Source organism: Rhinolophus sinicus, linkage group LG07 (assembly GCF_036562045.2).
Source record: "Rhinolophus sinicus isolate RSC01 linkage group LG07, ASM3656204v1, whole genome shotgun sequence".
NCBI classification, from domain to species: Eukaryota; Metazoa; Chordata; class Mammalia; order Chiroptera; family Rhinolophidae; genus Rhinolophus; species Rhinolophus sinicus.
Genome location: NC_133757.1, coordinates 51,462,799 through 51,486,500, shown reverse-complemented (window position 1 = coordinate 51,486,500; position 23,702 = coordinate 51,462,799). Strand labels below are relative to the sequence as shown.

The 23,702-nt window shown below is 44.0% G+C and overlaps 1 protein-coding gene and 1 pseudogene across 8 annotated transcripts in view; one reads left to right on the top strand and one right to left on the bottom strand.

Moving 5' to 3' along the window:
• The window catches only part of KAT6B (lysine acetyltransferase 6B), a 174,588-nt gene extending 168,238 nt beyond the window's left edge, over positions 1 to 6,350 (bottom strand). For 3 of the 8 annotated variants that reach the window (XM_019745946.2, XM_074339633.1, XM_019745948.2), the window contains exon 1: positions 5,105 to 5,440. The gene's annotated coding sequence lies outside the window, so the exon portion shown is untranslated. Of the gene's footprint in view, positions 1 to 5,104; positions 5,445 to 6,212 lie in introns of those variants that run through there. The other 5 variants (XM_019745942.2, XM_074339632.1, XM_019745944.2 and 2 more) reach the window with 4 other exon arrangements.
• Positions 6,351 to 11,783: 5,433 nt separating this feature from the next.
• Positions 11,784 to 12,173, top strand: LOC141572805 (small ribosomal subunit protein eS17-like; annotated as a pseudogene).
• The last annotated feature ends 11,529 nt before the right edge of the window (positions 12,174 to 23,702 follow it).

Genomic DNA, 23,702 nt, shown 5'->3' with positions numbered 1-23,702 from the left:
ATGTGCATGCCTAGAGAGGGTATGTATGGAAGAAGAATAAAAAATAAAGTTGGCTGTGACAAAAGCTAGGCTGAGGCATGAAAACATGATAGCTGGAGTAACAGGAAGCCACTGCAGGAGTAGTGACACAATAAGGCACCGTGGCATGCCCGCGTATGCACACACAGATTTGTGCAATGCTTGAATCACGCTGGCAATAGTAACCATCCAGTAAAGGTTGGAGGGTAGGATGACTGAAGTAACAAACAAAAGCAACCAGTATTTCATCTCTCCAAACATCAATCTGGTTTAACTTATATTTATGAGTCTAACTCAGCAGCAAGCCCAGAGCAGGCACTCAATAAATGTTAGTTGAATTCTTTTTAGAATAATACGAAGTTCTTTCTCACTACTAATTAACATAGACAGTCTTCAATTCATAAGCTAATAATGTTTTCCAAGGATTTCTAAGAGGCTAAATCACCGTGAAAATTATCATTTCAACTAATACATATTATATTAATTGGAAGTTTAATTTTTCATGTCATGCTCTCCTAGTTGACAATATCCTTGTTATGTCATTAAACTATAATTGTGTAAATCTGCTTCAACAAACAATAATGGAACCATCAATAAACTATTATGGCTTCCATAATCCCTAGCAAAGATTAGTTTCAATATCATCACCATAAATTATAGTAGAGACATGTCCCAAATCTCCTGGCGAAGCCCATGAATTAGGTTGACACAGTCAGCCCTGCATTTAAGTGCTCAATAGTTTCAGTCTCTAAACTTTAATCACACCGTTAGGAACCTCACAGGAAATCTGATCCCTTGTAAAACAGAGGATTTTAGAGACAAGATGAAAAGTCATTTGAAGTCATCAGGCCTTTGGAGCCAGGATACACTGATTAGTAATGATGATATTATAACTAAGCACTTTCGCTTAAGAAATAATAAACTAAATTTAGAGTGTCTTTTTTTTTTTTTGACCTTAGAATATTTCTATTCAATCCTAGATTTCTTCATAATTACAAGTTAGCTTCAGCCAGGTTTTAATGACAAAGACTGAGAACAACGTATTAAGAAAAAATCTGACATCTTAACTTGTAAAAGATTATCTTGAAAACACAGATCATTTAACTTTATCACAGATGTCTTCAAACAGGATATCCAGTATAGCCTGAAAATAAATTAGGGTTCCCCTTTGAGAATCTCAAGAAAATTATAGATGTTTTTTAAAATGAACGCATGTACATACAGACATTTGCATCCAATTTCAAGGGCTTTCAGAACCCCCACTGCCCATCCAAGGACCACTTAAAGTCCACTGTCTACTACTTTACCTACTTAAAATTTAATTTTTTATACACAGAGAGATCAATAATTTTATCCAGTTTCACAATAATTATCTCTGTGTGTGCTTTAATTAGGACATGTTATTATTAAAATAAAGTTATTCTCATTGGTTTTAGATATTATCAAACATGTTCTGGAATCTTATGCGAGAAGGAGGTGTGCTATGATAGGATATATCTGGAGTTCAGGAATCAAGTATGCACTTTGCTAGCTACCTAAACTGTGGGATATTGGATGTGTTATTTAATCAATGTCTCAGTTTTCTCATCTGTAAAAATGAGAATACGTCCCTGTTTTACAGAACTGTAAAGAGGAATAATTGAGATAACAAATATGAAAGAACCAAGGATGGTGGCAGACACATAACAGGAACACTATAAAATGCTAGCTCATAAAAGGAAAAAGGGCAATACAGTCAGCTGGAGACCTGTAAAATCTAATCTGGCTGAACTTCTGTCTATATGGCCATTTTCTCCTAAGAGAGAAGTCGGCACCTGGCTCTTAGTTACAGTTGCAGAGAAGTAAAAATTCAAGACAGAGAACAGCAGAAAGTGAACAAAAAACAAAAATAGATTTGGAATGGTGAGAATGAGGTCATGAAGAGTGTATTTTACTCATAATCATACATCTTTTAAGGTCAATAAAGCTTTTAAAAGATAATACACCATAGGAGAATATCTACTTGACCTGTGGGTAGGAAAAGTCTTAAAACAAGACACAAAAAGCACTAACCATAAAGAAAAGACCAATAAATTTGACTCCATTAAAATTAAGAACTTCTGTTCATTTAAAAGACACCATAAAGAGAGTGACATGGCAAACCACGGAATGGAAGAAGGCATTTATTTGCAACATACACACATGACAAAGGATTTGATTCCAGAGCAAATAACTCCTAAATAGCAATAAAAGACACAAGGCCCAATTTGAAAAACAAAATAGGGGGCAGGCTTGAACAGCACTTTACAAATTAAGAAATCCAAATAGCCAACAAATATATGAAAAGCTGTTCAGTCTGGTTCCTAATCAGGTAAATGCAAAGTTGACCAGATCGGCTAATTTGAAAGGCTAACCAAGACAGTTGGAGAGGACAGGCAATGGGAACTCTCAGACACCAATGGTGGGAGTGGAACCTGGTATAACACTTTGGAAAACAGTTGACTGTTAGCTAGTAAAGTTGGTGACAAGCCTCACCCTGTGACTAGGGAGACCATACAACTCACCATCCAAATGCAGATACTTTGGAGAATTAAAGGTGTTTTATTAATAATTACACTGGGACAGCAGGCATAAACCAAGATAAATGCCGTCCTGCCTATGAACCAGCAATTCCATTCCTGGGTGTACGCCTTCAAGAAACCTGTACACATGTGCACCAGATGACAAGTACAGGAACACTCAGAGCAGCTTTGTTCACAATTTCTCCAAAACCGGAAACAACTCAAACATCTAACAACAGTGCAATGGATAACACCAAAATTGTGGAAGACGGTGGGAGTTCTATAAAAGGTGCTTAAAGGTGCTTCAGAAATGCAAATTAAAGCATTCTGGGGAAGAAATATCCCTTCATCACACTTCTCCCATCCATGTACCATTTACCAGTCTGCAATCAAAGGCTGATCACAAAAAGAGCTCACACATCCCTACTTTCATAAAACAGTTTCCTTTTCTCTGACTTTATACAAATACGGGCATCTGTATACAGGAAAACTGAAGGTATTTTGTAGATCTAAGTGACTGAAAAGTCACCTGTTAGGTATCCTAGCATTTAACAAAGTCAGATCAGTTAGTTCAGTCTTCTTTTGACTGGTATGTGAAAGTCCATGCAAGTTTCTTAAGTACATTAGAAGTATTTATCAGACTTCTTCAACTACCTTCCAATACGCACCCTGTTTTACCTTTCCTTCACATTATGCTTTACATCTGACAGTTTCCACCTTATCTTCACAAGCAGTGCATGAGACAAACATGGTATAGCGGCAATGACACAACATCCACCTCCTCAGAGGCCTGGGGATGGCTGGTAGACAAAACTTCTACCGACCACGTCATCACCACCAGCCAGTCATTCGCCTAAGTTCCTCTTTTAATTTTCAAACCTTTCTCTGTCTCTATCTTTTCTTTTCTTTTTAACCATTACTTTACCTACCCAACCTTCAACCCTAAGTAGAAGTTCTCAGGTAAGAATCTTATCCTTTACTGAAACATGCAACGCTAATCTTTCCTTCTTAAAAACATTAAAAAAAAAAAAGACTGTCCCAATCCATCTTGATACATGTGTGAAGAATTTATGAATAGCAAAAGAGTGGAGTGTATTATTTCAGGGCTATCCCAGAAAATATAGGGTACACAAGACAGCAAGAATGTGCTTTACTCAATCATAAAAAAAAAGAAAAAAGAAACACACACCTTTCAGCACCCTAGAACTCTACCCCAACATAACTAATTCCCATTTGATACTTCTACATCCTGTCCATATGGAAGAGTCTTCATACACTCTTTACCTTGAATTTCCTGGCACCTCCAGCCCAAACATACTTGGTTCATCGGTCTCTTTATCATATTCCAATACCCTTTCCTAATTGCAGGGGTTCAACTCCCTCATGGGGCATTTGTAATTTAATCCTCTGCTTTTTTGCCCTTAGTCTCCCACCGCTCTGCACTCTGCCCACACCAAAGTCTTCCTGAGGCAGACACCCTGCTCCCCCTCTCCTGCCCCACCTTCAAGATTCCAGCTCAAGTTTCACCCAAGAAATCCAGCCTATCAAACAACCCTGTCTCCCAAACTAACACCTTTCTTAGCGCCATCCTCGCTCCTGGTGCAGTCCACCGGATCATATCCACCCAAACCTACTGCCCAGCTCCGCCCATCTTTCTTCACACCTGCTGCCTCTTCCCACCCTCCTGAATCCTCTGGCTCCGGGAGATTCTCCACCAGTTTGTATTTTACACGTTCTAAGTAGCCCCCCTCCCCATTTACGTCTGCTCTGCTGTCTTTATCATCCTTCAGAGACTCTCCCAAGCAAATCCATCCCATCTTCCATGTTATTTCAACGCTTCATATACCCCAAAGCTAGCAAACCTTTCTATTCCAACATGCCGATTCACTCCAAAACTCCCTTCCCACCACAGCAACTGTACCTGCTCCTCACATTCCCCCCATACTTCCCCTAATCCAACACCTACTCTGCACTGCCTTCTCAATTCTCCTCATCCACCGTACCCAAACACATTCCTACTCTACCCCAGATACCTGCAATCTCACCCTTCCGCATCATTCCACCTGCCCCCACGTACCCTTCATTCCCCTTCCACATCTCCAATACTGCACCTCTTCGTACTCTCCCTTCTGCACCTGCTTGCACACCTCCAGTTTCCCCTTCCACCCACCCCCTTAGCAGTACTTCCCAGAAACTAGCTGGCCCCCAACCGTTCCAACCAGGTCACTCCCACTCAGAAAATCCCTCCAAACCCCCGCCTTCCGACCACCGGAGTCCCACCCCTACCCTGATATGGCCCCGCCCCCTCCACCCTCGAGCCCCGCCCCTTGCCCTGGAGGCCCTGCTGAGGGGCGGGGCCTGTCCCTCCTCCCCTTTCCCCCGCCCCCTACCGTCACGCTCAGGGGCAACCTGACCCCAAGCGGCCCCGCGGTGACCCTCGCGCAGAGGCCTGTGGGAGGGGCATCACAGCCCCCGATCCCCCCCCCTCTTCCGCCCCCTACCGCTCAGTCTCCTCCCCCTGGGAACGCGCGGAGTGGGTGACAGACCTGGCCGCGCGCCACCGCCACCGCGCCTGCCGGGGGCGCTGCCGCTGCCTGAGAAAGAAGCTGCGGCTGCCGCCTGGAGGAGGTGCCGTCGCCTCCGCCACCGCTGCCGCCGCCGCCAGGGGTAGGAGCTAAGCCGCCGCCATTTTGTGTCCCCCTGTTGTTGTCGTTGACATGAATCCGACATGACACTGATTACAGCCCAATGGAGTCTCATTAAACCCGAGCCGCGGCCCCGCCCCGGCGTTGCTCCATTGGACAAGACCGCAGACACTTAGGGCCACCCGTTGGCCTGCGGGTCTGTCCGTCACCCACACACTAACCACTCTGCAGCCCATTGGGGCAGGTTCCTGCCGGTCATCTCGCCTCCGCATAGACACACCCCTCGACCCAGCATCCCCCCCCTCCGGCACCACCCCAGGGGTGGGTCCACTGCCAGTACCAATCAACGGACCGCTGGGCCCGCCTCTTCTGGGCACTTATTGGTCCAGCCTTTTTTCTGTCTCCCAGACACCGCGCCACCTCTACTTCCACCTACCCGCCCCCTTTACCTCTATAAATGGATTGGGTCTACTCGCTGCAGAGACGCTTGGCCTTATTGGCTGCCGACCACGCCAATCAGAGGGCCTTTTCCCTCTCCCCTCCCCCACTCAACCCCAAACCCCCTAGCCCGCAGCTAAAGTTTGTGTGAGAGCTGATCGCTGGCGGCGGCCGCAGGATTTAGGGGTGGGTGCGGGCGGGCGCGCGCGGGCGGGCACGCGAAGTTAAAATTCGAGGTTCTCAGTCACCAGCTCCGGCGCCGTAGCGGGCGGACGGGCGCGCCGCCCGGAGCGTTCCATCCCGCCCCCTCCTCCACCCTCTCCGGTCCCGTACCGGGCGACTACTCGCCCGCCCCCTGGCTCGCATCCTTACCCCCCACACACCCCATACCCTGCAAGCCCCAGGCTGGGTGCAGTCAGAACGATGTCGCTGCAGCCTCCTTGCCATCCCATGCCGAGGGGGAGCAAGCCCCTACCCGCCGGGCGTGCACCCCCCGGCTCAACACTCGCCCGTGTCTGCAAGCACGTGCACCGTTCGCCGCTGCCTCCAGCCACCCCGGTCCCCGGCTAACCTCGCCTGCAGCCCGGCCAATCGCTTGCTGCCCTTTGTTGCTGCAGCCTGGGTCTCCCCGCTGCCTTCCTCAGCCTCCGCCTCGTCCTTTGCCAGCCGCCCGGGTCCGCAGCGCCGCGCTCCCCCCGCCCGGGACCCACCGCCGCCGCCTCCTTCTCCTCCTCCGCCTCCTCCTCCTCCTCGGCTCCGGGCTGCAGCGCACAGAGCCCGAGGCAGCGCCGCCCAGCCCCGCTCCCCCCGCACCGCCAGCTAGCCCGCCCGGCCCGGCCGGGGGCGCAGCCTGGACCCCGCCCGCCCCAGTCCCCGCCCCGGGGGTACCTGCCTCCGCCCTGGGGGGCTCCGCTCGCCGCCCTCGGGGGAGGGCGGGGATGCCGGTGTCCGCGGGAGGATGGGGACGCCTGGGCCGTTTAAGGCGGGGAGTGTGCCCGCCAGGGCTGGGACTGAGAGGTGCGGTCCTCGCCAACTCGCCCCCCTCCCGCCGCTGTGGGCCCCAAACTTCGTCCTCCGCCCAGGCCTTGCACCCTTGGGCAATCGCGGCAGTTTTGGGGTGGGGGAATGCCTCGGGAGCTGTGTCTACCCTGATCAGGAGGAAGAGGGAGCAGTGACATTCAGCGACTGCGGACAGGGCACCGCGGCGGCATCCTTAGGTGGGAGTGGGGATGTCAGACGCGGGCTGAAGGGGGAAGCTGCCCCTCAAGATGCTCTCCCCCGGCCTACGAGGAGCTAGAGAGCCCTGAGCTGCGTTCTGGGTGCTTTCTTGGGCGGTGCAGCCGAATGGCAGAGGTGCTAAGGGGCAGGGGGAGTCAGGGGAAGACCGCTGGGGGGCCCTTCCTCTCCTCTAGCCAGCGCTCGAAGGAAGGCTGGTGGCGAAGTTCGGTTTTCCAGGCTTCCCCTGGGCCCCCCGAGTTCCTGAGGCCCACATGAGGGAGGCTGGGGGCTCCTCTGTCCGCCCAGGCGAGGCCACTCTGACGCTGCCCACATGCCTCCCAGCGCCCTCCAGCCTGAAGAGCTCTTCCCGGAGATGGATGGGATGCTGGTAGAGAAGACTTCAGAAAATAGGAAAAGTAGGCTAGAGAAATAGCTCCTACAGAGTTTGAGTAAGAAGTTTCCCTCCCCAGGCGCCATTTCTTTGAGAGGGGGAGAACTATGGCTTTGTAAAAGAACCAAGTTTCAGGCATGGTGGCCTGGGTGGAAAACCACCTGTTGACTGAAGTCTGTCCCTGGAGTCAGTGCTATCTTGGGCACTAGCAGGGGGGATGCAAGGTGCCAGGGAGAGGAGGCCCAAGGCTACCGGCCCTGGTTGACTCCAGCATCCTCATGCCAGTGACACTGCAACAGCAGCATCTTCAACTCCCCATTAGAAACCCCTGTACAAACTAGGTAGGTACTTTGTTAGAGCAACTGACCGCAGACAAACAAAACTAGCAACACAGCCCTGTGGCAAATGCAGAGCACAGTACACATTTCAATTTTTAAAGATGGTCTGCTCCTTTGGGGTGTGAGCAGCCCCCACTTATATGTTTCTTGGCAGCAAGGTGAGAAAGGAGCTAAGAAGACAAAGGGCACAGAGTTGGATGAAAGGATAGAAAAAGGGAGAGGGAGAGCAGAAGAGTTGTAATACTACACTCAAAACTGTCACCGGTTCCATTATAAACCCCTTTTATAGGTGTTTTATTACTTAGTTGTTAGTTTTTAAAACACAAACCTCTTTAGATTAAATCTTGGCATTCACAGGCTCAGCTCAGGGAAACAAAACACAGGGAAAGAAAGATCCGCCATCCGCCATCGGCTTGGCTACTTTTGAGTTACATTACTGATAAAACAAACAAACAGCAGGTTGGGTTTCCTCAGAGTCTCTCTTTACCTCTTTTACTTAGTATCTTCAGTAGCTGGCTCAAGGTGAATTTTTACAAGCCATTAGTTCATAATTCAGTCTAGTTCATTTAGATATTTCAAAGTGAAGGACATTTATAAGGCGTGCTTTTTTTAATACTGCAGGTGCTGGAATTTTTATTTTCCAAGAAGTTACTAAATAAATTGAAGAATCCTGGCAGACACTTTAGCCTTTATGTTCTTTTTTTCCCTATGGTCTGCCCAGATGCACTTTATTTTGTAACTTGGGTTTGAGTCCCCCAGACTACATTTTATCTCAAGCAATAAAAATAAACCATGTCTTAATTAAAAACAAGTTTCAAAAGCCCAAATCTGTACACTCAAACTAAAGTATGCTAAAGAAGCAACCAGACAATAAAAGCCAAAAAGTCCACATTTAAGATGTCTTCAGCCAATGAATTGTGGGAGATTTATGAGCATCTAACGCTTGTTATCACTAATGAGTCAGCCACACAGATTTCCAGTGCATCAAGAAGTGAAGAGCACCTTACAGAGAAATGGGTCTTGTTTGCCTAAATTTGTGTGCCTGTCACCTCAGGACCTGGCAAATACAGAAAAGAGAAATATCTTTATCCAGTATCTTGACATGTGTGTGTTTTTTTGTTTTTGTTTTGTTTGTTTGGTTTTTGTTTTGAGGTTCGTAATAAACAAAGTTCTCTAACGGGCATGACAAGGAAAGGGAATGTGTTGCTTTCTCATTGATACGCCCCTCTAACGTTGCTTGTCCTTGGAGAAATCCTGGCTCTCCAGATAAGTGGGACTAGAAAGGATAACAAGACACAGCCAGAGATACTTAATGCTTACTCCTAAACCTCGCTCTTATCTGTGGTATCTCAAGTCCTCTGCTGAGCCAAACAGCTCAATTAAGAAGTTAACCTAGAAGTAACTTGAATTGAAAACCAAGCATCGTGCACAATTTGCAAGCTGACTGTGCTGAAGAATTATGAATTCAGGGGCTCCTCTGACCAGTCCTCGTCCCTTCTCCCAAAACATCTGCCAGTGGCCACAGCTGGCCAGAACTAGTGTTAACTACAGTTAAACTGCTCAAGTGTGGCTCACAGATCGCTGGCATCAGAATGATTGGGGAATAAGTGCTTAAAACAGTTTCCTTGGCCTAACCCCAGAGATTCTGATTCAGTAGGTCTGGAGTGGGGCTCCCAAAATCTACATTTTTAACCCATGACTTGACTTGAAGCCTCTTGGCACTGAATTTGAGAAGCACTGGCCTTAGGCGAATCCTCTTCGTTCCCAACTGGAAAGGAGTGTTTTAGCCATAAAGTTCTATAGTCCCTACGTAGTACTAGGATGATTGAGTCCATGGTCTGACCTATTTGTCCTTAGTCCGAAGAATACAAAGGAATGTAGAGGAGCTTCAGGAGCTGAAGGGAACCTGAAGGGTGTGATCTTTTGAATTTTTTCACTCACTCTGAAGCAAGTCAGACAAACAACCCGAGAAGAGGTATCACATCCACAGACACTTTAAAAAGTCCTTCTGAAGGAAACTGGGTAGGGAGGCAGTAAGCGGAAGATCCTGAACTGGTTTGTCCAGGCCTCACCCATGATAAATTCAATTATATTCAATTAGTCACTTAAAAAACCTTGGTCTGAAATCTATGTAATTTTACTAACAATTGTCACCCCAATAAATAAATAAATAAATAAATAAATAAATAAATAAAACCTTGATCTACACCCCCCTTGCAAATGCCACATGGAATCATTTCTCTTCATTGACAGGAAACTGCGTCCCCACAAGGTCACAGTGTCTGGTTACATCAGTCAAGGGCAGAGGGCGGAGGGTGATCAATCAAACCATTCGTTTTAAATAGTCTAGCAAATCCAAGAGATAGCTGTGTCTGAACAGCATGTATTACCTTAAATACAGGTATCCTGCACCCACACCCCACTTTGCATTCCTGCTGAAAACCCTTTAATGTCTTTTAAATGAATTCTGGATCAAGCCTGAACTCCTTAGTCCACTTCTAAGGCTACAAACAGCTCTACACCCAACCAGTATCTCATCTCCAGCTTCTCTCAGCCCAGCACATGCAGCCATCCTGTCCCTCCCTACCTTACCTGGTGAAGACCTTTAAGAGGGATTCCTCTAAATCCTTGCCTGGTTGCTGCCTCTTCTGGGAAGTTTTCCTGGTCTTTGCAAGTAGCCCAATGGACACTGAGCGTACTTTTACTCCAGCCCTGGCACTTGTTAAGTGTTCTGTTAATATTTGTTGAATTACGGAATAAATAAAAGCACTGACCACACCGTGTTGTCACATTTTGCCTGTTTTCCTAATTAGTTTTTCTATTGCATAGACCAGCTTGTTCATTTGTGTAACTGCCCTAGTGCCTGACACATAGAAGCTATTTAATAAAGAAACACCATCCATACCTGTGGTTCCCATCGCACAGGTAACAACCACCTCAGGAACTTTCGAGCTAGCCTAGCACTTAAGTCCCACGTGAGGCCACTTAAATAAGAATCTCTGGGGGTGGAGCCTATTATCGGTGTTTTGGTTTTTTTGAAAGCACCCTGTGCAGAGTAGAGAAACCATTGATTCATATGAATGAGGAGGATGCTTCAGCATCAAGAAATTCTGAAGAAAAAAGGAAGTTGGTAAAAGATCATAAAATTAGCTAAATGTGGCTGAGAGGTCAGAGATCTTTCTGTTTTTGTTTTGAGACTCAAAGTCCTTTCACTAATCATCCTAAAAGAGTCTTTATTAAGAGTCAGTTTTTGGGTCGGCTTGGTAGCTCAGGCCGTTAGAGCTCCATGCTCCTAACTCCAAAGGCTGCCAGTTCGATTCCCACAAATCGGGCTGTGCCCCCTGCAACTAGCAAGGGCAACTGGACCTGTAGCTGAGCTGCACCCTCCACAACTAAGACTGAAAGAACAACGACTTGAAGCTGATCGTGTGGCACCTTCCACCCCTAAGATTGAAAGGACAACAACTTGACTTGGAAAAAAGGCCTGGAAGTATATACTGTTCCCCAATAAAGTCCTGTTCCCCTTCCCCAATAAAATCTTTAAAAAAAAAAAAAAGAGTCAGTTTTCAGCACCAGGCTATCCAAAAAAAACTTGAACTACCCCAATATGTAATTTAGTGATTCCCAGTCATTTGGATTTTCAAATTTGGGGGGAGGGGGATCGGGGACTGACAGAGTTGTCAATATTTAATTTTGACAAAAACATTCTTAACTGTCCCCCACCATGTATTATTTCAAGAAGGACATTTTAACCCCCCACAAAATAAGAAGAACATAGTCTCTGAATAAAGGAGAACTGCTCCCATGAAAGGAAAGTGGGCAAATTTACATCAGCATATACATTTTCTTTCTTCCTCTTTTTTATTTTATTTTATTTTTTTATTTTTTTATTTTAATGCAGACAGTGAAACTTCCTCTAAGTCTGGCTACCTGACCAGAATACATTTAGGAAACACTGAGCTACTTTATACTTTCCCAGGGGTAAGGAAGTGTAGATCATGTTCAGTCTAACCACTAACAGTTTTCACCAATATGCCCAACCCAACTAATCGAAGATGGTTTTCTTTTATTATCTTCAATACAAAAAGAAAATATACAGCTCAGAGGGCCAGTGGCAAAGGAATATGGACAAAAGCCCATATTCCTTTGCCATTAAAAGTTGAACACCATGCTCTTTCACCAGGGACCTGCCAAGATGGGCCGCGTTTGCACTACGACCATGAGAAGGCAGCCTGAGTCATCATGGAGAAGTCGTACACGCGCCCGGGCAACGACTAACACACCAACAAGCGCATGTGAGAAGAGTTCGCCGTTATTCCCAGTGAGAAGCTCCGCAACAGGATAGCAGGCTATGTCACTCATCTGATGAAGTGGCTTCACAGCGGCCCCGTGAGAGGTATCTCCATCAAGCTGCAGGAAGAGGAGAATTATGAGGTCTCAGCCCTAGATCAGGAGATCATTGGAGTTGATCCTGACCCTAAGGAAATGCTGAAGCTCTCGGACTTTGGCAGTCAGTCTGTCGGACCTGCGGGTCATTCAGCCTGCAGTCGGAATGAATTTCCAAACACCACATGGCACGGTTTGAATCTTTCTGCTGTGCTCTAATATTTTCAATAAACCATAAACAACCTTAAACAATAAAAATAAATAAAAGTAGGACACCAGATTTTTGTCCATCTCTGCCACCAACTAATGTGTTTTCTTGGGCAAATCACAGAGTGGCGGTGTTTTAGAGCTTGGGTTTTCTATGAGATAGTAAGCCCCAAGTGGGCAGCTGTGTCCTCAGAGCCTAACAGTGTCTGGTACATAGTAGATGCTCGATAAATATTTGTTAAATTAATGCATAGATTAAATAAATCCACAAAGTTATTTTATATCATCTCTAAAGTCCTAGCCAAGTTCCAAGCCCGTATCTAACCAGTAAACTACAAATTTCTCCCTGGGATTCCCAAAAAGTCATTATTCTTGTATGTAAATTACCTAAAGAATTGATAAAATACTGAAACTTCTGAATAACTATTTTTTGTACTGCATTAATTATAAAAATTTGGAAAATTTGGATATATATATAAATATATATACATATATATGTACATACATTTGTCGTTGAAACTGTGGATAATAAAGAAAAGGGGGGTAAAGGAGAAAAATTAGTTCTAGGTCTTGACACTGAAAGATAATATTTTGGCAGGTATGCTTCTAATTTTGTTACCTCAGTCAATATTTCTATTGTGACTGAAAGTTGGGATAAAATTTTCAGTTAAGGAAACTAGGATAGTAAAAAGTAACTTACAAGAACTTACTGGAATATTGAGCCTCTTTAGAGGACTTGCAGTTATCATAACCATTCCGTTTCTGGAAATCTTCCAATTTTTCAACAGAATTGCCAACAGCGGGCCTGAATTAGCCTTTCCAGCTGTATGATGCTCAATGCAATCAACATCCCATCATTCAAATTAGCAAGTCTGAAACATCCCAAAGAAGGCCAAGGGGACCAGCCTGGTGAACCATTTTACCAGCTTGATACCTTTCCTGGTCAAAGGTATTAACCTAGTATTAACCAATGACAGCTTGTGGGAGAACATGGTCAAGCTTGATTAACAACCTTGGCCAGAAACTCCTTCAGGGCTGGGATTGGGTTTGGTTCTTCTTTATATTCCCCAAATTGCCTTGCACATAGTAATAATAAATGATATTGAATAAAATAAGAGGTTCAGGATCTGTTATCTACCTGCTTATCCAAAGCCTATCTTTTAAAATTCATAAATTAGACTGTAAACCTCATAAGCTTACAGATTTCTTATATAGTATCTTATACATCATAGGCCTTCAATAAATATAATGAAAGCTGGATAAATACATTTCCTAACCACAGTAAAATAGTACTTCCTGTTACCCAATCTAACACCACTTTTTCTAAGCTATGTATATTTGTTAGGGAGTATATTTAAAAAATTTAACATTTTACCATTTTGACCAATGGGTGTCTTTTATTTATTACACGAGTATACTACATTTGTTATTTTTTTCCTACTATGTATGTATGTATGTATATACATAGACTTGGAACCATTCCCATGTCAGTTTCTCTCTTCCTGAGATTAAGAGTACCATACTTTGAGGAGCTCCTCGCTCCTCCTACAACTGTTTTAGCTGCCCCCTTCTGGAGTTTGCAATCTATTAATCTGCTCCATGTTCTTCATTTCAGTGGCTGATGTGACTTGGCATATCTACTAATTGGGACTGAGATCTTCTGTTTTCTTTCAATTGCAATGCCACACATCAAATCGTAACCTTTAGTAAACAATCTATAATGGCTCCTAGGTTTTGTTTCCTGAATTATAACCGATGACCTGAGACAACAATTCCAAATTCAGTTTATTTGGAGTTCATAGAATCGCAATCTGTGGCAGGAAGATTAGTGTTCACCGAATATTCCCTGTGCTCCCCTACATTTCACCGCCTTCCTTTCAATAGAACCATATGGCTAGTTTCAGCCAATGGACAATGAGCAGAAGTAATATATATCACTTCAGGCTCAAGGACGTTAAGAGCCAGGGTGGTCATTTTCCATTCCTCTTTCCGTTCTGAAGCATCTCAGAAGCTATGTGTTCCAGATGAGGAACTACAAGTTGGCAGGGACGCTATTAGACTGGATCCCTGAGTGACTGAATGGAGCAAACACCTTCCACTAGCTTTGCCATGTAATAGGAGAAATAACTTTTGTTGTGGTAAGCCAAAGAGATGTTGAAGTTTGTTTACTACAGCAGGTAGTAGTGTTGCATAACCTAAACTAACGTATTTCCTAAATGCAATACTTACAAATCCCTTCTTAAATCTCAACTATGTCACTGAGGTAAAAGCACTTCCCACTACTTATCCTTTTCTTCAAGCATCCCAGCTGACTGCCCATTGGTCATGGTTGTGATGGATATAACAGATATAGCATGTTATGTTGGACCTTCGCTATGGTACTTTAGTAAAAGTACTAATGAGATAGAGAGAATTAAAAAGTGGATCAGGTTCTCCATTTGAATAAAAGCTGTGAAAGCCTAGGACAACAGTGTCATTCTCAGGCTAGACTCTACTGTGTTTTGCCCTGAAAGGGGAGGAAAGCAAGTCAGAATCATCCTAATACTTCAACGTGACTTTATTGGCTTCCAAATAATTACCACCACTGTAATTTTAGTTTTTTGGAAATAATGGATGTTTCTTGGGAATCTGGCAGCTTCTTAAGAGAAAGAAATTCCATCCCGGTCCATTCAGTGCCCTCTTTGCAGCTTCTCAGCCTCTTCTTCGAGCTCTAAGAAATGACAAATGATCTAGGAGCTGATTTGCAAGGTGGCTAGGAAAAGGGCATTTTATTCCTGTCAATTAAAGGAGTAGGAGGAATCATTTTGTGCGTGTTTTTGTATGATTCTGTGGCTCCACTCAAAACCTCTAAGGATAAATAGTGTGGGAACTCAGGATGTTGAAGTGGACTGAGGGAGCATGTTTGCTGAACATGGCTTTAGAGTGCTTGGTGTAACAATATTATTAATAATAGCTACCACTTATGTAGTACTTACAATGCTAAGTGATTTTCCTGAATTGGCTCATTTGATCCTCACAAAAATCCTTTTAAATACTGCTTGCTATTATCCCTCATTTTACAGACAAGGAAACTGTGGCCCTGAGGTGTTGAGCACTTGACCACAGGTCAGAATTTCCACCCAAGCTCTTCACCTTTACATCCTGTCTGCCCCTCAATGAGATCTAAACACAAAGTCCAGGCCTGAAACCCCTGCTCCATGAGGGTGGCCCCGTGGGGCTGTTCAGGAGCCCAATCCCCACACTACCCTGATAGTGTCTGTGGACCAGAAGCAACCCCAAGACGCCCATGACCTCACCCTGGCACCAACGCCTGAAGCCCTTGGCCAGGGAAGAGGCTGGCATCACTGAGGACCGGAAGTCAAAAGGGCGGGAGGCCAGGGAAGGCCAAGTGGCCTCTGAGGCAGAAGGAAGGAGCCCTAGCACTTGATGGGAATGAGAAAGAGAACATGCTGCTGGCACCGACAGAGAAAATAACTGTCCCAGGCCGGGCCTTGGTGACGACTGAGGCCCAACCACTTCCAGGCTGTGAGGACACTGGAATAACCACTTTTTGGCTTGCAAAACCTCTCACTTACTTGCTACAAGAGTATTTTATAGAGAGTCGAATGGAGGGAGGACACGATTGCTTCCCCAGGCAACTGCTGGAGTTGGGGCTCCTAGGTACAAGCCCCTGCCGGGTGCTCCCCACCACCCTCACCATCCCCCGCTACCAGGCGATGCTCTGAGCCTTTGTCATTCCGCATCTCACGATGCCAGCTAAGTCACTCAGCTGTCACAATCAGGCCTGGAGCTGCAGGATACAAAATAACTCCGGGGAGACCTCCGTGAGGCGTGAGGCGGGGGCAGGGGCCCAGAAGGCCAGGCCGGTTCTGCGTGCAAAGGACCACCAGCTGCATCTCGCAAGTGGCTAAATTAGCCAGGCTGTTGTTTTGCTTTTAACTTTTGTGAGAATTCTAGAATAGGTCGTGGATGTCTTGACAGTGTGTGAATGAGACCCTTTCCGAAAGAATTCACCTTGTTGAAGGGCCACTGTTAGGAGCCCAAAACTCAGTGAGCAGCAGGCTTTGCCAGCAGCCTCTTTCTTGCTCGCCCTTGCCCTGCCTCCCGGAAACCCGTGCCTCGGGGCCACCATCTCCCCTGCCTGTTGGCCCGTTCCTGCTCCATTCCAGACTTGGGCCTGGCATGGCCTCTGGGAGCCCACATCCAACCTTTGTCCCCTTGGCGGGGCATGACACTAGAGGCCTGCCCAGAAAAAAGCCCTGGGTGGGGCATCAGGCAGAAGGTCCTGGAAACTGACAGGCTCTCTCCTGGAGGAGCTCTGCCCCGCATTGAAAAGGCACCTGCCTCCTGGTGTCCCAAGCCGGGATCTGACAACAATCCAGCAGAAGGAAAGGGCCATTCCAGTGATGACATTTATTGCTCTAGCAGAAAACAATACATAGATGATATACCTTAGTGTTGATTTTGTTGATGCATCATACTCAATTCCTTGCTGCCACTATTTCTCAATATGAATTTGACTGATTTCTCTCATGGAGGTCCCAGGCCTCCTGGACTTGGATCTTCAGTGTAAAGCCAAGGACATGACAGCAGGTACAACCCACCTGGTGACCTCGGCTGCTGCTTTTGTCCACTTGAACCAGTGGCTTTACTGAGACTAGATAAGGAATGATGTTATGTATTAAAGTTTTATATATATGTATACAAATATACAGTCCAACATGAACACTTAACAAAGAGGAAAAGTACAAACAGCTAATAAATATAGGAAAAATGTTCAGATTCACTAGTTATGGAAGACCTGTGAGATGCTATTTTTTTCCCTTCCAAATTAGGAAAATGAAAACATGGAATTCTCCCACACTTTTGGCACTTTTGGCGGGGGAGGGGGATGTAAACTGATAGGAGGTTTCTGGAAAATGTCGAGGTAAGAAACATCCAAACCTGTAGATAATTTTTATAAGAATTTATTTGAGCCAAACTGATGACATATGCTGGGAGCAAGATCTCAAATGCTCTGGAGAATTAACAGTTTTGCAGTTTCTTTTATGCATTAGCGATTAAGGGGGGAACTAAGGAAGATTACATGAAAGTAGGAGAAAGCAAGGCAGGGGTTGGAATACAGGATAATTAAGCTCTTGCTTTAGGAGAAATCTGAAAGGAGGCATTTCAAAGGTGTGTTAACTAGATGCACTGAAACAATGGACAGGGCTTGCTTAAGGCAAAAATGAATCTTTTACTAAACAGTTATAGGCCTGGGGCAAGACTACCCACCATGACCCACCCAGTTAGGAATTTCTGATCAGATCACCCTTAGGTTACTCTCCATAGAACCCTTTTTTTTGTCAACAAAAGTAATTCGACAGTGTTTATCAAGAGCCTTAAAAATGCCCCAATGTAGATGAACGGGCTTCGAAGCAGCATCTTTGGAGCCAAGCAGATGTGAGTTCTGATCCCCACCATTCCACATGCTTGCCCAAGGACAAGCCACTTCTCCACCTTTAAGCCCCTTTCCTCGACTATGAGAATGGGGGTGCTCCCCCCTACCTAACAGGGCTGTTGTGAGGATGAAGAAAAAAACACAGGCTGCTTCACAAATGGTGACAGTTGCTGCAGTGGTTGCTACTGTAAATGCTCTCTGACCTAGTAATCTGGACTGTCACAGGGATATAATACGAAATCTGGACAAAGATTCATGCATGAAAGATGTCTAACCAGGGTTACTTATAATCATAAAAACATGGAAACAATGTACTGAGCATTTGGGAGAAAGTTAAGAAAATTATGGTACTGCCACACGGTTTTTAAATATAAACTCGATTGATAGCATATGATACACACTGTTCTGTACCTTGCATTTTTATACTTCACAGGATGACATTTTCCAAGGTTTCTAAGTGTGTCTGCAGGACAAGTGACTAGCATTGGGATGCTGGGTCAAAGGATGTGCATTTTAAATACCTACAGCTAAGGCTGACTTGCCCCACAGGGAGGTGATTCCAGGCACACTCCCTGCAGAGATATCTTGGAAAGCCAGTTTCCCCAGCTCTTCATGACAGTGTTATCAACCTTTGTTCTTGGCCAAGGTGAAAGTGGTAACCCATTGAAATTTCAACTTGCATTTCTTTTATGGTGAGTGAGGTTTGAGCACCTTTTCATATGTTTAAGAGCCATTTGTGTTTCCTTTTCATTGAATTTCTGCTCAAGTTCCTTTGGCCTCCATTTCTATTGTGTGGTAGGTTTTTTTGTTTGTTTGCATTTATTTAGCCCTTGGCTGACAGAGCAAATTTTTTTTTTCCCTTGAATTTATTTTTTAACTTTTTGGGTCGTTTTTTGCCCAAGGACAAGTTACTTCACCACCTTTCAGCCCCTTTCCTCAACTATGAGGAGAACGGGGGTGCTCTCCCTATATCATAGGGCTGTTGTGAGGATGAAGAGAAAAAATACATTTAGCTTAAAAAAGAAACAACAAACATACGAGCATTGTCTAGGTTCTAGACAATTTCTCTTTCTGTGCTGAGATACCCTGTATTGTCCTAACCTACTGACTCTTCTTGCTCTCTCTGAGCTCCTTGATGGCAGGGACCATGATGATCTAGTTCACCACTTGAACCCCCAGGAGGCACCCAGTGACCGTAATTGCACTTTGTAAGTGAGCACCAAGAACCTGTGGCCGACTAGGTAAATTTGTATAGTAAACAAGGAAAGAAAAATTTCGTGTGCTATCAACGTCTGCCATGAGACAGTCACGTTCAACTTGTGATAAAAATATGGTGCATTTTCAAGGTATTACCCCAGCCTCAGAGGTCAGCAGTATCAACATTCAAGGGCATGTGAGCGTCCACAAGTCCAATCCCAGACTCCTTACGGAGCCTCAGTCCACTCAGGCCCACATCTGACAGTCTCCTAGCCCCTCACTGTGCTCTGGCTCCCCACTGAGCGGGCTGAGGAGGCCACCCCCATCCACAGGGACTGGGCAGCTTCAGAAGATCCTCAACTTGTGTTCTCAGGGGACTAGAAGGAAAAGGAAAGTTCCTTTCCAACAGAAAATTCAAATTTAAAAAAGGAAAAGAGGGCGGCCGGATGGCTCAGTTGGTTAGAGTGTGAGCTCTTAACAACAGGGTTGGTGGTTTGATTCCCACATGGGATGGTGGGCTGCACCCCCTCCAACTAAGATTGAAAACAGTGACTGGACTTGGAGCTGAGCTGTGCCCTCCACAACTAGATTGAAGAACAAGGACTTGTCTTGGAGCTGATGGGTGCTGGAAAAAAAGACTGTTCCCCAATAGTCCCCAATTAAAAAAAAAGAAAAAGAAAAAAGGAAAAGAGAGTACAGAACAACTTCCAGCCTTTACCAGAGATGGGTCAGCCTAGCCATTGTTGCCAGGGTCTCATATTTTACTTGCTGTTCAGGGGCAAAATTGGTCAGAGGTACAAAGTTATACCTTGTCCCCAAAGCTGATTTCATTTTGGAGTTCAGTCACTGGTGTTGCTTTTCTAAGAGCCATATGCCATGAGCAACGGAAGGCCTTGTCACGGGAAGGCTATATTCAGGCATTAATCCTGCTCTACTGGCCTGGTTAGCCCCCTCCTCCCAGAAAGCATGATGGAGCCACTCTAAACATTGACTCCAACCATACCAGACATATCTGAGATATCTTTATATTTTTACATATCTTAAAGGCTTTTTTTTTTTAACTTTTATTTATTTAAGTGTGTTTTTCCAGGACCCATCAGCTCCAAGTCAAGTAGTTGTTTCAATCTACATAGTTGTGGAGGGTGCAGCTCACAGTGGCCCATGTGGGGATTGAACCGGCAACTTTGTTGTTAAGAGCACGGCGCTCTAACCAACTGAGCTAACCGGCCGCCCCAAGGCTTTTTAATTTTTAATTTTGAAACAGATCAAATTTACCAAAAAGTTGCAAAAACAATTTGGTGAACTCCCATATATTCTTCACCTAGATTCACCAAGTATTTCTTATTTTTGCTACATTTGCTTTATCACAGTATGTACTATTATCTTTTTAATGAATTATTTGAGAGCAAATTGTAGACTTTTACCCCCAAATATTTCCATCTTTGCTGCTAACATTAAGGACATCCCCTTAAATAATCATAGTACCATGATCAAATTCAGAAAATTTAACATTGTTAAATTACTGCTATTTAATCTGCAGTTCATATTCAAATTTTATTAAGTGTCCTAATAAAGCCCTTTATAGCTTTTTCTTTCCCAGGCCAGGATCTAATCATGGTGGCATTTAGTTGTTTTGTCCTAATTTCCTTTAATCTGAAAGAGTTCCTCAATGTAGTCTTTATGACCTTGATGTTTTTAAAGATTACAGACCAGTTGTTTTGTAGAATTTCCTTTAGTTTGGGTTTGTCTGATGTTTCCTCATGATTAGATTCAGATTACGCATTTTTGATAAACAATACTTTTAATTTCCCGTGATGCTCGTGTATTATAACTAAAGTATCAGATGAGTCATGTTTTGAAAAAGATTTTTTCATTATAGCTCATGTTCGTTTGCAGCTTACTTTCTACTACATTATTTTCTACATTTTTGTACTATCTACTTTGGTGATCTTTAAACATGGTAAAATCAATGGTTTTGCATTTATGCTACCTGTCCAAAGTCCATGTGCCTGATGCTTCGAAAGGCCAAAACTCAAAATGTCAGCATTTGGAGGAAGGAAAGGTTTATTCATCAAGAAGGTGCCAATGGAAAAGATAGGAGACCTAGAGGTTCCTCAAATCCATCTTAAGAAAGCACAGAGTTCAGGCTTTTGTAATGTCAAATGGGACGGGCAAGAGGTGCTTGACCACAACAGCTATCTGGGTGCCAGCAAGGGTGTGAGGAAAATTGTGCTGGTTGATGTGAGTCTGGTCATGAGGTTCCCACAAATCTTTGATAAATAATGCATACTTCCCTATCTCCTCAAGCCCCAAGCAGAATTTCTCTACTGATTAGCATGTCTATATGCAAGACTAAGCAGAAGCTATTAGCTTGAAGGCTATGGGAACAAGGTAGGCTTGAACAAGATGGAGTCAGAATGTAACAGAGCATTTCACTATGTTACATTTAGTTTTTATTCTTTTCAACACAGATCAGGGTGTCTCCCTTGCTGGGTCACTCTCTTTTTATCAAATCAGGTTTGCATTTTGGGTTTTTTTTTTTTTTTTTTTGGTATCTGTTTATAACATTTGGATATTGACAGTTTATTTTGAAATTAAAAGAAGTTTTCCCCCTCCCCTCTCCAAATTCTCTCTTGTTCTCCTTTGTATCCCTGTGTCTAGCAACAATACCTGGCAACACTCAGGAAGCCTTTGGGAAACGTTGGTTGATTCAGGGAATGACTCAGTGCAACTCACACACTGAGTTTTCTGAATTCAGGGTCTATGTAGGAAATACTTTTTGTTGTTATTAATCAATGTACATATTGAGAAGTATAGGAATTTGGATATTACAGATTTACAAAAATTTCTTCTACTAATGATTTAAGTATTTCAGTCTTCTGATGAGCCCAAAGTCCACCATCTTTGACTGAAACCCTACCTGAGCACTGGTGCATTTAAAGGTGGAAGGCTGGGTGAGGGTGAAGTCTGAAGCTGGGCTTCTCTGGAGATAGGCTCCTCCCAGAAATCTAGGCAGAGGCAGACGTTCAGGCTCTACTAGAAGACACCAAGTCTGAACACCGAAGCATTTTATGTCGTCACTCCTTGGTTTGAACCTTCTAGCTTTTAGTGTGGTCCAGCCGTATCAGCTTGATGATCAATGTATGTGCCATCTAGAGTCAGCTCACTTTTCCAGGCTGAGACTCTCCGTCCCTATTGTTCCTCTGCCAGTAATACAGATTTCTCTATTCCCTCCATGGAGTTCTGATGTTTGGTTAATAGATGGAAAGAGGTTCAAGCTCACAGAAAATTAAACAAGTTTAAGGACAATGAAATATCAGTTTAAGTTTATCAGGTTTAAGTTTTTCAGATTGGAAAAGATTAAATAGATTAACTACACCCAGAAAGTGGTAAAAATAGTACTTCCTATGTTTTACAGCATCTGTTTAAAGTTAAGATGCTTTTACCTGTGGACCAAGCAATTATATTTCGGGGACTCTTTCCTTTAGATATACTTGCACAAATACAGAAAGAAACATGTAAATGCATGTTCACTGTAACCTTTTTGTAACAATGAAAAGATGGAAACAGACCAGTCATCTGTCCACCAACAGGGGTTCATTAAATAGATTATGGGACAGCATACAGTGCAATATAACCCCACTCTTACAAGGAATAGGTAGATCGGCATGATCTAATATAGAACATGTCCAAGATATATATTGTTAAATGGAAATAGCAATTTGTAAAACAGATTAAACATAGTTATTGATATCTTGAAAATAATAGTTTATGTTAATGTATGTGCAACAAAAAATCTGAAAACACCTACACTAAACTTTGAACAAGTAATGTGGGACTAAGGGAGGCTTTCACATTCTTTGTTCTGTACATTTGTGATATTTGAAATTTTTATGAGAAATATTCTTTGAAAATCAGAAAAAAACCCAAAGATTAAAAAAGCTCAAGTCAAAAAAATGGTATGTGTGGAGTCAGGGAGTTGGTGGGGGTCCAGATGCAACAAGACTGACTATGTGTTGACAACAGCTGAAGCTATTGGAGCGGGTAGCATACGTGTTCCTTGTATTTCCTACTTTTGTGTATATTATTCCATGATAAAAAGTAAAAAACAAAAACAAAACAAAAAAGCTGGACAGAGAGGAGAAGAGCAAGCACAGCCTGTATGTCACTTGCAAAAGGACAGCGTTCTACAGAGTTCTCTAAGTATCTAAATTTAGATTTTATTATATACAGTAGGTAGAGAATGGGGCTCATTACTGACTTTTTAAAGGTATGAAAACTGAATTTTAGAAAGATTACTCTGCATACTTTGGAAGAGAGTAGGATTAGAGGTGTGGACCCCGAGAAGAAAGATTCATTTGATATGAACACCAAGAAGGAATTCTGCTGAGATGGACTCCGCATGGTCCACGGAGAGCCCAAGTTTTATAAGTAATAACAGCCTAGTGGCCATTTGCTGACAGGGGCTTTTCATGCACTCTGTATACCAGGAAGAACCTCAGACTGAACTCTCCACGTCCGCACTCTGCTCTGCTCATTTATGCAGTCCGATCAACCACTGCAGGGAAGCCCTAGTGTCATCACTCCACCAGTGGACTGAGACCTGCCCTGTCCAATCAGAACTATGCAAATTATATCCTCATTTGCATCTATATCGAGCAATCAGAACTGCACAATTTAGACCAATCAGAACTGTATCATTTGGGTACTTCATTTACATGAAACAGACCAAAATGGAAACTGGGTGGGAAAATTCTCTATAAAAATGTGACCTTGTCTTTGTCTTTTTGGAGCACACTTTCAGTTTCTGCCGGAGATTGTGTCTCCCCATTTGCAAACTGTTACCTGAATAAAGTCTTCCCTTGCTCCAGTGCCTTTTGGATT